Source organism: Zootoca vivipara, chromosome 10 (genome assembly GCF_963506605.1).
Source record: "Zootoca vivipara chromosome 10, rZooViv1.1, whole genome shotgun sequence".
Classification (NCBI taxonomy): domain Eukaryota; kingdom Metazoa; phylum Chordata; class Lepidosauria; order Squamata; family Lacertidae; genus Zootoca; species Zootoca vivipara.
This window is the reverse complement of record NC_083285.1, coordinates 28,675,054-28,684,681: the sequence shown is the minus strand read 5'-3', so window position 1 is coordinate 28,684,681 and position 9,628 is coordinate 28,675,054.

Below are 9,628 nucleotides of genomic sequence, written 5' to 3'. Positions count from 1 at the left end.
CTCAATGGGAACAGAAATTCCAGTTTCAATAACTCAATTTGTTTTCCAAGGCAACTCACTCTGAATGTTTAAAAGGCAGAGTAAGATCTAATTTACTCTGCCTTTTGAATGTTCAGAGAGAATTACCTAGAGAACAAATTGAGTTATTGGATCTGGAATACCTCTTCTCTTAGAGCTTTCAGTCAGTTCTAGGCCATTATATTTATGTGCGTTGCATTTCTAAGCATGTTTCTCCCCTCAGAAATACATGTTCTCAGGGCTATCCCAAGATATTACGTCGTCTTGGGTCAAGGACCAGATGATACATCCTGCCCCCACCCCATTTCATTTATAGAAGCCAACTGGGCTGACAGCTGAATCTTCAACACTGATGACTGCTGGACAGCATCCATCACTGTCAGCAGCAGATAGACTTAAGGATCACCGGACTGGCTGTATGACACACACACAACTCTCCTCCAACACCTCCTTGCCCCCCTTCCAGCATGTCACTCTAGCACACACAACTGTCCACCACCTCAGTCTGCCTAATGGCAGGGCCGGCCCTGGATGTTCTTAGTTGCCAGGGAAGATTTGTGATATACAGAAAGTGCGTATACAGAAAGTTGCATGCTGCATTCACTTGTCGATTGTCTCAGTTATGCCCCAGCACTGATGGGACAATCTTCTCTTCCCCCATACTTTTTGAGGACTCTAATGCATAATACGATCTATGAAGCAACATATTATTTCCAATCTGCTCTCTCTTAGGCTGAAGTAAAGAATGGGCACTGCTGTGTTAGCACCCTTGTAGTGTGGCTCCTTGCCATGGTGCAAAGATACTGTCAGAAATGCTAGGTAATGTCGGGGGAGTTCACAGCTGCTTCCAAGGTCGGCTGTTACCTTCCTGGAACTAGAGTGGGAGGGAGTTGTATTATAGACTCCCGCTTCCCAAACCAGGGCTTTCCAGGAAAGGGATATGCAAAAATTGACCACAGACCAAGGCTCGAATCATGGCTTTCCCCAATTTTTGGTAAATCAGGGACTACAACAAGCTAATACTTCCTTTGTAAAGACTTTGCTTTATGCTACTGGGCACGGGTGGTGCTGTGGGTTAAACCCCAGAGCCTGGGGCTTGCCGATCAGAAGGTTGGCGGTTCGAATCCCTGCGATGGGGTGAGCTCCCGTTTGGTCCCTGCTCCTGCCAACCTAGCAGTTCAAAAGCTCGTCAAAGTGCAAGTAGATAAACAGGTACCACTCCAGTGGGAAGGTAAACGGCATTTTTGTGCGCTGCTCTGGTTCGCCAGAAGCGGCTTAGTCATGCTGGCCACATAACCTGGAAGCTGTACGCCGGCTCCCTCGGCCAGTAAAGTGAGATGAGCGCTGCAACCCTAGAGTCAGTCACGACTGGACCTAATGGTCAGGGGTCCCTTTACCTTTACTGGAATAATAATGACCATACTGTTTGTTTGTTTTTACTCTTGATGTGTTTCTAGTATTTGACTGACAATCTTTGGCTTATTGTCATTGCTTTATTGTTATTAGTCACTTTGAGATCTACAGCAAAATGTAGGTTATAAATCTTTTTAAAAGCTTAAATAAATTGCTGGCTGCTGTTGGGTCCTCTCGCCAATGCTAGGAGGCATAAGCTTGATTCTGTGAGCTTCTATATCTGCCTGGGTGAAGGCTCATAGCACTGTGATGGAAAGTACTTAAAGCCAGGTGTTATATAGGTTTTCTCAGTAGGAACTGGCTTTCTCACAACAGACCTCCAGATAGTGAATTAATATACACTTATATTAATATACTTATTAATGTAAGTGTATATTAATTCAATATACTTATTAATATAAGTGAAGTACTTATACAGCAATAGGGGAACTGAAAAGCAGAGGTGATCTTCCAACAATCATGCTGCACATTGCCTATAGTTGCAACAGTTTATTTTTTAAAACATGAGTTAAAATAAGGAAAAGAAGAAGCAGAGCAAAAGTATGAGCACAGAGTAAATATACAAAAATCTGTGCTATCCGAAATGTGCTCCTGTTCAGCAAAGGACATTACAATTACTGTTCAGATGCGAGGCTTTCATTTTTGGACAAAGGGTATATTAGTATTAAGAAATGCATTTGATAACATTCACAGCCCAACACATGTGTTGCACTAAGGCCCTTGGAAAACATTTCCTAAACTTACTGACAATTCAAACAAAGTGAAGGTGCATTGCCAAATCTGATAAAAATATCAAACGGATATAGAAGTCTAAAAGCATTACTGATCACTTTCCAAGGTGCAGTTGGTTTAGCATTCTTCCACCAGATGTACTTAGACTTGTGTGTGTGCCTTGTAGTTGGTAAGTGAGTTAGAGATATTAAGTGTGTTCCATTACCAGTTGGTTTTTATCTTCTCAAATGGGAATTACCATTGGAAAAATAAATTCCATTGCTCCCCCCCCCCGCCTTCCCTCAGTCCTCCATTCTTTTCTATAATGCGATTATAGAAGCTAATGTCCAACTTCATCCTATAAAATATATTTTGGAGATTGACTGTTAATTCCTACATGCATGCTCTGGGGTCTAGTAATTAGTACACTGGTGGTTTGGAAGGTATTTCCTCTGAAGTCAGACAGACTGGAAATTCAGGGGGTGGTTGTTTGAATTTTACCCGAGGCTAATTGACAGGAAAGCAACTGGTTCAGTTGCACTAGGCGCGGAGCTTGGGGGTCGCTGCAGGGGGTGCCACAATTATGATATGGAATGGAAAGCGACAGGCGGGGGTGAAGACTTTTGGTGTCACATAGGGCACCACTGAAACCTGAGACCTTGAGGTCCGCCACTGCTTTGACCTTGCTTGAGCATTCTGAAAAGCCACTCTTCTTGCTGTATTCAGATGCAGCCCTGTGTACTGTGCATTCCATTGTCCTTTCTGCTTTCCACTTGCACATCAATATGTAAACAGGAGCAACAACAAAGAGTTGCAGTGTGGAGGAGTGCTCTTGTTCACTGTTCCTGTGAGTCAACCATGCCTCCTCTGTGATACTCCATTCCATCCCTCCTCCCACTGATTTCCCCACCCTCCCCTACAATCACTCTGTGATCTCTATGCACAATCAGTCCTCTCTGGATTGGTTTTTAAAGATGTACTTTCCCATTTAGACCCCCCCCCCATTTTTTTTATTAAAAACTACTGCAAACTTCAGGATTTCCTCCAGTCTGCTGACATGCCCCTTCTGCGCAGTGCCATGTGGCTCCGTAAGAATCCATGCTCACCTCTGAACTTTGAAAACAGAGGGAACAAGTGGATTTATCATGTGACATGGGGCAGGAGAGAAACACAACTCAATTATTTATTTTCATTTTGCATCTGCCCTGGGGCACAATTCAGCTGAATTTAAGTTGCTGCCACTGCCGTTGTTTAGAAAACATCCTTAGATATTTCAGCAGGCGAGAGCTCGTGCTTAATTCTCTCACTAGAAATAATGTCAGCTAAGATGCTTAACTGGGTTGTGACGATGTGTTTATTGTATGGTTTAACAGTGCAATCCTAGCCATGTCTACTCAGAAGTAAGTCCTTTTGAATTCAATGGGACTTATTCCTGGGCAAATAGAGTAAGCAGGCAGCATAACCAATTGAGTTTTTTAAAAATTGAATTTTAGTCCAATTAGACCTGAAGAGTCACAGGTTTCCCTGCCCTATTTTCTTCCATTTCTTTTACATTCCATTGCCATTTAATTCCACTGTTCCTGTTTTCCCCTTTTACATATATGTTTTCTCTTTGCATCCATATATGCCTGACAACTGAGGACCACACTCCATACATCTGAAGTGGTCTCTAGTCCATGAGAGCTTATCCCATAATAAAATTGGTTGGTCTTTAACTTGTCACAAATTTTCTTTACGTCTCCATTTTCAAAGACCAAATACATCAACCTGATTTGTTAGTAGTTTTGTTTCCACCTCTCAAAATGGATTGTCCAAATGTCAAAGGATGTAGCAGATGTTGTTTGAAATACAATTACTTCATTATTTACAAGTTCAAAGAGATTTAAGCACCAGAAATTTCTCCTAGCTTCCTCCATAGGTATAATTTTTCCAACTTATTCTTTTAAAAAAGCATTTCAAGTTTCATGTCAGATAATGGGATTTGCAGCCATACATAAGAAATGGGAATGGATATAAAGATCCAAGTTTTTGAAAGCAGGAAATTTTAATCCTTTGTAACCCTACATAGAGCCAAATTTTGTATGCTACTCAGTTTCACTTTTTATAACAATAGGGACTACTAAGTATTATGCCCACGACTCCTGTTTCTTTTATAAAAGAATAATGCAAGCTGGAAAAAAATATGCCTAAGAATACCCTTATAGGGGGAAAATTGTGTCAGGATGCTGGCAGTAGTTAACCATTGTTGTTAACTAGAAAAAGACATAATTCAATCACTTGCTCTCTAGTCAATCCCTGTTTGCCACTTGCTAGCAGATGGAAATTTAATCAACCCCAGCATTTAGTATGGCAGAAGACCTTGGCAGCATGCAGTATCACAGTGTGCCTTCCCTAATTTAGAATAGTGGTGTTCCAGAGAGAGTTTTATATTCTTTTTTTACATAAATAAAATCAATTTAATTCTTGTTGGCCTCTAGAGGTCACAAATGTAACAGGATCTGATCTTTTCCCACTCATTTCCAAAACAAAGGAAAGATTATTTTATTTAGCAGGGCATCACATTGTGTTTAGAAGATATTTTGGTATGTTTAGGCATCCATTTCCCCTCATCATTGGCCATGCAAGCTAGGGCTGAAGGGAACTGTAGTCCAGCAACAACTGAAGGGCCCCAGGTGACCCAGCCCTGATTTAGTAAAAGGGCACCAGTATTTGATAACTTTTCACATGAAGGTGAAGTGAATACCTACCTACCAGGTAGGAACTCACTGGGGCTTACGTCTCAGTAGATATAGACAGGATCTAGCAGTCTGTTTTGATATTGTTAATGTTTATAACTCACTTTCCCGGACCAAATCCACCCAAGGCAGAAACCAACAATGTAACAATGAAATGCAATACAAAACAATAATGTGATGTAGTGTAACATGTGTGGTCAAAGTTATACAACAAAAAATGCCATTAGAAGTAAAATGAAAATGGTTAAGGGGCAGCCCTGTTTCAGCCTGGCCAGTCGAATGATTCACTTTGACACAAACACTTTAGTTATGCCAGCTTGACTATATAAAATGTTTTATTACTCCAGCTCCAATTCTTCTGCTACTTCTCATCTGCAGTACATGCAAAATTGCCAAATGAACCAAAAACAATTCAACTATCTCTGCTGAGTATCCCATTGGACTTGTTTATAGGCGGGAGGGGAAAGCAAAGAGAAAACAGAACAGTTTCAGAGGAAGGATGAATCTTATTTGTAAATTATCCAGGGATGTTCTCGTAGATTTATGGCTTTGAATGAAACAGCTTACAGTAACTAGCATTAGTGAAATGTGGAAAGCTTTGAAGCATTTGCAATGGATTGGCAGTTTAGAGGCTTCACAGTAGTAAGCATGCTATGCCACTCGGTAAGGAAGCTTGTGCTAGTAATTAGAAAGCTAAATAACAAACTAAGGATGACTTCTTTGTTTATTCAATGTTATCTATTTCTGTCAGTAAGCCAAGCTGACGCACATTGACTCCATTCCATTTCCCCCCCCCCATCTTTAGCATTCAATGCCCTTGCACTATGCTTGGTCCTAATTGGGTATTGCTATTTACATTAGGAGTGGTATTTGGAAAACCGAGTTTGGTGAATAGTGACTTGAAGATCTACTACATAATACTGTCTTGAGAAATTGAAACACTCCCCCATTGTTTTCAGAGCACTGCCATTTTAAATAACTAGTTTGATCCCAGAGAAAGACTTCAACATGAAAGCCCATGGAGTCAGAATTCATTAGCAAATTTGACACCTTGGCGTTGGTCTCACTCTCAATGAATCCTAGGTCCGCCAAACTCACCGAAGGAGGTAATTGTCTCTCTATTTACACTTTTGTTCTTGCTATGCCCATTAATCACCAGCTTTCTCTAGGCAAGAGGGACTTACCAGGCAGGTCTGGTGTTTGACTGAATTTTCTGCTTGTCTGGGCTCAGCATAGTACTATGGCACACCTATGTTTATCTCTAGCATTGATTGAAATGCCAGATTCACTTTGTAAGCAAACCACCCTGTACTCAGAGTGCATATATACTGCACCTACCCATGTAGGTGACCACTTCATGTATCTTCTTCCCCTTAGATACCACAAGACTTGTATTTGATGCAACACACTATCACGGCTACTCTTTGGAGGCTAAGGAACACCTTCCCTTCATAAATGAACACAAAAGACAATTAGATGCCCTTGGCTGGCTACACAGGCTGGCTACCACCCCAAAGGCTACTTGCTGGCAAACCTTTGAGTTTCAGAACATACAGAAAAAGAGGGGTGGGGACATCGTAAAACATTGAGTTAAAATAGAGGTATCGCTGGCAAGCAGGGATACTTTGCTACAGTGGCAACATGTGTAGTACCCTCCAGATGTTTTGAACTCCAACTCCATTCATCCCTAACAAGGATCGCCTATGGAAACTTTACACCAGCATGCTTACGATGTCAGTAAAGGCAAATCAAGTACCGTATCTCTTTCTAGCTGGATTTGGAGTCCCGTCCCGCACGATTTATCAGTTTCAGATGAGATGTGCAATCTACTCTAGATAGTTCCCTTTTCTGCAAGAGAAGAACTAAGTATTTTAGTACTGTCTCATAGCCTCCAGGGGTTCATTTATGGAAGCTAAAAAATGTGTCAAAACATTCAGTTGGTAAATGCTCAAGATAACAAAGATGTTCTAAGTTGTTGGGGCTTTTTTTTGTTCCTTGAAAACCCATTTCTATATGCATAAACAAAGATATCAACTGGAAAGATTTTTTAAAACTATTAAGTAGATGTATATTCAAAGTACTACATTCATCTGTGGTTTAATAAATAACTACAGATCTCATTTCAGTATTCTTTCTGATCAGTCATATGAAATAGCATGATTCGTAAGTAACAAGTTCAGACAGCTGTGGTTTTGTTGAGCAGAACACTGTGGAGATTCACTACATGAAGTTAGGTAAGCCTTTTTCTTTCAGTAATATAACTAATGGTCCAAATGCTTGCCCTTTCTTTTTCCAAGAAACCACTTCCAGGAAAATGTTTCCTCTGCTTTTAAAATGAAAAACAGATACAGCAAAGAAAAAAAAATGTAACTTAGAAATAATAGGCTGACTGGCACCAGGTACTGTAGGAATTAAACATATTCACTTGACTTAAGAATTGGCTTATTTATTATTAGCTGCTGTCCAAAAATACTCTGGAAATGATTGCTGATGTTAAATAGAAAAGTATTAAACAGTTTATCACTGTCAAAGCAATTCAGTTTAGACATCCTCGCTATGAAAGGGCTCCTCCTGCCAGGGAAATATCTGTCATAATATGCATGGGAAACAATAGTTTTTAATGATCGGAGGAAGGGCAGAGAAAGTAGTACAGGAATGTTCCATAGATTTTTCCATTGCATTTTTGCATTCCAATTGTTTTCTTTGCCATAGTATTAAAGATAATGCCACTGAATTCTGTCCAGATGTGTTTGTATATTTTTACTTCTGGATCCGTTCAGGTGAACAAGAGTCACTGTTTACATGAGTGGGGAATCCTAACATTTGTTAGCCACACACATCATTTTCAGTCTCACTGTTTGGATCACAACTTGCAGTAAGTTCTCACTCACGGAAATCCTGATTTTCTTTCTTTCTTTCTTTCTTTCTTTCTTTCTTTCTTTCTTTCTTTCTTTCGGTACAGTTGATTACTGTGAGGTTGTATTTAATTATTAAAGGGCAAGGAACTTTAATTATGAAGATGAAATTAATTATGAAGATGAAATTGAGGACAAGGGCTAATCTTTCAGCTTTGAACCCATAAACTGGTAGTTTTCTCAGAACAGCTGAATTGGTTAAATAAGCCTTCTGTAGTGATCATGGAAAATGGTGTTATCTGGCTCCTTTCCCCAGTCCTGGGAGTTAGGATGTGTTTCCAAGAAGCTCAGTTCAGCTTGAACTCTGTACATTCACTGGAACTTAGTGTGTGATTTGGCTTTATTCTGAGCAACAAGTTGTCACTGCAGTAAACAGGGAGAGCCCATATGGTGCAAGCCAGTGCTGCTTTCAGCACTTATCAGATACAGTACAGGCATGAGGTTCGGAGACTGCCTAATTGATTCCCTGAAGTCTATTGCCATTCCTGCAATGCTTCTAATTCAACCATTAACTATCCCTGCAGGAAAAAAGAAGCTTTACCATTTGCTTTGTACAAAATCTTCTAAAAATGAATAAATTAAAAAGGACATCCATTCAATAGTTTTCTCTACTTCTCGACTTAGGAAAAACAAGTTATGTAGCTTTTGCACAATGCCCATGTGGAATTTGGTTAGTATCAAAATCATAAGACAAGTGCTTACGAAGTAGCAACAGTAAACTACAAGTGTTTTGGAAAAAAGGAAGCCTCTTATCATGCTGACGATAAGTTAACATTGTATATTTATTAGGGAGATATTTTTCAATTGACTGAAACACAATTTATTCATCAGCAAGCAGTTCCACATCTTTCTTTCTTTTATTATTATTAATGAAATGGCTTCATGCTTCTCTCAGGTTTAAACATTTAAAGCAGGGGTGTCAAACTCAAATTCATCGGGGGCCGCATCAGCAGTTTGGTCACCCTCAAAGGGCCGGTTGTGTCTGTAGGACTATGTGTCCACTCTTTATTATCATAAATTATTGTCACTGCATTCAATTATTACTGTTTTTTGTAATAATGTAAGCTCATTCCCGCCCCCACGTGAATCACATTCCTGCGTCGTGGCGCGTGTGTGGGAGGGGATGTAAACGAGGGAAATTTGAACAAAAGGTGGGGATCGATGGCTTCCGGGGGGGGGGGCTCAACTAAACCTTCGGCAGGAAGGAGAAAGCCACTGCTGGGATTAAAAACCTGCAGATGGAAAGAGGGCTTCCCTCTCCCGCCCTGTGCACACCCAAACCCCGCTAGGCAGGATGCCACACGCTGCAACCCACCCCATGCTTTGGAGAGGGGCAGGAACATGCGGTGCAGCGCCAACTCCCTGCTTTGCTTTTTGCATCCTCCCTCCTCAGCGCCAGAGTCCCTTCCCCTCACGCTGAGGGAGGGCAGCGGATTTCCTGAGGAGGAAGGCGGCGGCAGCCCCAGCGGACGTGCATCTTCACCTCAGAGCTGTTCTTCCTCCCACCCGCACTGTTGTCGTCTTCGCCGCCGCCTCTCCCTACCAGGACTGCAGGCAGAGGAGGCTTGAAAACCTCCCCCCCCAAAAAAAATTCCCCTCCCACCTACTCAAACCGCGAGGCGACTCCATCTGGAGCCCTACATCACAAGGGGCTGAGAGGAGGCGGCGGCAGAGCGGGAAGAGCAGGAACCCGTGCCGTCGCCGCCGCCTCCCTCCCGGCTGCCCCCCGGGGAGCAGCTCCGCCGGAACTGAGAAGCCAAAGGGTGGCTCGGGGTGGGGGGCAGAGCAAAAGCCAGGCACCCTCCCGAGTGTCTATGAGGAGAGAACGGGGGAAGA